The following is a 4,174-nucleotide window of genomic DNA, read 5'->3' as shown; positions in this document are numbered from 1 at the left end:
CGCTGACCTTAAGGTTCGCAGCCCGATTTGTAACCACTACGCTACATACACACAATTAGGAGAGGTTTTCAAATGAACAGAAAATTCACACATTTTCCGGATGAATGTGCAAGGCGCACGGACAGAAGGCAGAACAAAGGTGTAGTGAGTTTGAGGAAATTCAGAGCTAGTCAAAAAAATATAAATATAAGCACAAAATAGCATTTAAAAAAAAGGTATTTCCAGGAGTCAACACATTAACAGTTGATCAGGGACCCTCCTAGAGACAAGCCTGCAGTAATGTGAGAAGTCTTTGGGTTAGAGATATTGGAAGAAAGCAGCATCTTAGGATCTTTATAACTACAGGGTTTTATCTTCACAAGAATAAACAATGTGGGATCACACACAGAAGTCACTTTTGACTCATGTATATAACAAGAGGTCAGAGAAAATGTCTCCGTGGAAATGACTCATTAACTTAGTCTGGATTTTGGAATTACCCCAAAAAGAAAGAGAATGTAGTCCAAGAGAATAAGCAGAGAACTGGGAATGTGTGATGACTTTGGTAAACTCTGTGAAGTATGGTTAGTTTAACAGCCTTGCAGTTGATAGTCTTAATATGGGAGTGAAAAGAAATCTAGGTATCAGATTAGGAAAGCTTGTGAGTCACACAAGGAGAATGGGTTCTATCCTGAAGAGGAAAATGACTGTGGTCATTTAAAATAAAATGATTATAAAAAGACAATTATCCTATTAGAAAATTGATTGAATGGTAGCAAGATAGGAGACAGGAGTACCAGTAACTCTCTGATCTAAGCAGAGATAATGATGAGGGATGCTGAGGCAGGAGGAGCAAACTCTATCTGGAGCTCTTTGCAGTCCTTTGTAACTGGATGTGGAGGGTGCTGGAGACGATGAGAGGTTGATGCCCAGGTGCCTGCATTTCACTCTACTTATGCATTATTTCTTTTGTCATTTATTTTAATACTCTGAAATTTTGGTGAAATACATTGAATTTTATTAACTTAACTATGTTTTTATTATCATTGTTATTCACAAAGATAGCTTTTGACTTTTTCTTATCTTTTATTTCTCCATGGTAGAGTAACTTGCCAATAATTTTCAATTTCCTTTTCCCATATTAATTTTACAACTTGATTTCTCTCTGTGCATCCTTTTCACCAAACCTGAATATGTTAACTATCTTTTCTTAATATATTCTTACAAACTCAAGTTTAAAGACAAATAAATAAACAAGTAGGAACTTGATGTATATGAGGTAGGCATTGTAGTTGTTTGGTGTCATAGAGTAAGTATGGGCTCACAGAGACCCTATATACAGCAGAACAAAACACTGCCCTGTCCTGCACCAACCTCAAAATCATTGCTACATTTGAGCCCATTGCTGCTGCCACTGTGTCAATCCATCTTGTTGGGGGTCTTCCTCTTTTTCTCTGACCCTCCACTTTACCAAACATCATATCCTTCTCCAGTGACTGATCCCTGCTGATATGTCTGAAGTATGAATGATGAAGTCTGGCCATCCTGGCTTCCAAGGAGCACACGGGCTGTACTTTTGCCATCACAGATTGGTTTGTTCTTTTGGCAGCCCATGGTACTTTTAATATTCTCCTCCAACACCAGAACTCAAATGCATCAGTTCTTCTATGGTCTTCCTTCTTCACTGTCCAACTGTTGCGTGCACACAAGGTTACTGAAAATACCATGGCTTGGATTAGGTGCATGTTAGTCCTCAGAATGACATCTTTGTTTTTCAGCACTATAAAGAGGTCTTGTACAGCAGATTTGCCTAATGCAATATGTCTTTTCATTTCTTGAATGCCACTTTCATGACAGTTAATGTTGATCTGAGCAAAATGAAATCTTTGACAACTTCAATCTTTTCTCCATTTATATGGATGTTGTTATTGGTCCAGTGGTGAGGATTTTTTGTTTTTACATTGAGGGGTAACCCACGTGGAAGTCTGTGTTCTTCAATCTTCATCAGTATTTTAAGTCCTCTCCATTTTTAGTAAGCAAGGTAGGCACAGGGCAACTCTGATACAGATTAAATCATAGTTAAAAATATCTGAATCATTTTAATGTAATATTGACAGTGTTCCTCACCTGTTAAAAACCCTGAGGCTGAGTTTAACCACATTTGTAGCAGGTGAGTATAACAGGACTACCTTTACGCAATAGGTGAGAATAGCTTCCAAGAAATTCAGAGAACAGTTAATCTACTACAAAAAACTGAATATGTAAACTTAGAAACAAGTTTGAAGGTCTGTGGTATATACTGATTGGGTAGGTTACCAGGTTAACAAAGGTCTGCTTTTTCATATAGACATCCTGGTATACAATGAAAAGAGTGCGATTTGACTTCTAACTTTACCTCTGTCTCTACCACTATTGAATTTACCTGACTAACCTTTTGGAGTCCTAGTACGGCACTGTAAGACAAGAACTGAACTACTAACAGTAAGTTCTGTGGTTCAAACCCACCAATCTGCTCCTTGGAAACTCTATGCAGGGTTGCTATGAGTTGGAATTGACTCTACAGCATTTAACAACAAACAGGAATTGGCACAAACTGTAAAGCTTGGCTACTGAAATGTAGGCATTTTGAACACACTCAGGCACCTTTGAAGAAAGGCCTGGTGATCTGCTTCCGAAAGGTGACAGCCATGAAAACCTGATGGAGTAGTTCTACACTGCACAAATGAGGCTACACTGAAATGGAATTGTTGGTGCTGGAGTTTTGTGGTTGTTGTCAAGTGTCACAGAGTTGGTTCCAATCCATAGTGACCCTGTACATGGTTTCTGAGGAGCAGCCAGTGAGTCTGAACTGCTGACCTTGCAGTACAAATGGCTTTGCTATCTGGTGCATTAACCCACAGTGCCATACCAGGACTCCTATGTTGGAGTTGTTGTCGTTGTTAAGTGCCATCGAGTCAATTCCAACCCATAGGGTCACCGTATAAGGTTTCCAAGGAGCAGCTGGTGAGCTTTAACCGCCAACCTTGCAGTTCAAATGGCTTTGCAGTCTGGTGCATTAACCTCCAGCGCCACACCTGAAATTGTGATGTCTGATTTCAGGACTCCTGAAATTGTGATGTCTTACTTTCCAGATTGAAAGTTTGGGAACTATCAATACCAAATACATAACATATTATGTATTTGGCACATGGTGAGTCACTGTAAATTACTCTAATCTCAGGTCTGAAGGTTATAAATCTGGGTCTGGTTTTCATGACTCCCTTCACCTTGCATTTGTTCTTTATTTTAGTGAGAGGAGTTAGCTAAGCACCTTCTTACATCTTAGATTTTTTTGTCTATTCTTAGATTTTTTGTGTGTCTATTCAGAAAATAGATCTTGCAGGATTCTTCAGGCAGTGAATTTTTTTAGAGGCAACTCATGTGGTTGCCTCTGAAAAAAATTTCCCTTTCTAAATGAGAACTCAGACTAAGAAGTCAGTAACCAGCTGAAAATCACATAGTGACTTAGTGACAATGGTGAGATTTATAGAGGCCTCCTCACTCCTCAAAAGTAAAACAAGAAATGTAACTATATGTAAATAAGCAATGTAATGGGACAGGCAGGTAGCCAAGAAGACACAGGAGGCCTGGTATGGTGCTGCTAGCCACAAGGTTGGTGGCTCAAACCTACCAGCTGCTCCTTGGAAACCTTATACAGGGTTGCTGTGAGTCAGATATGACTCAAAGGCACTTACCAACAACAAGCAGATATCCTGCACTGTTACACTGTGGACTGGTGATCCAGGAATATTCTATGGATGATCATGAGAAAGACGAGGCTTTCTGCTCCTATGAAGATGTACGGTCTCAGAAACCCTATACAGGATCGCTATATGTTGGAGTCTACTGGAGAGCACACAACCAACACCGTGATTAGGACTATAATAAAATATAAACTTGTTGCTTGGAAAACGTAACTCACAAAAGTCTCCATAGTAGATATTGATTCCTCTCTATGCATTTAATCTCCAAACAAGGGTTAAATGAGGAGACTTAGGACAGTCATGACAGGAAAAATTTCACATCATGATCTCATGATCTGTCATTTGAAACAGACGTCACTGCTACACTTTAGCACAGCAACAGATGCAAAATGGATGCAGTAATTCAACAGGAACACCACAGTTAAATTACTATTTAGAATGAAAAAAAATGG

This window comes from Chrysochloris asiatica, unplaced genomic scaffold (genome assembly GCF_000296735.1).
Source record: "Chrysochloris asiatica unplaced genomic scaffold, ChrAsi1.0 scaffold00164, whole genome shotgun sequence".
Classification (NCBI taxonomy): Eukaryota; Metazoa; Chordata; class Mammalia; order Afrosoricida; family Chrysochloridae; genus Chrysochloris; species Chrysochloris asiatica.
This window is presented reverse-complemented; position numbering follows the sequence as displayed.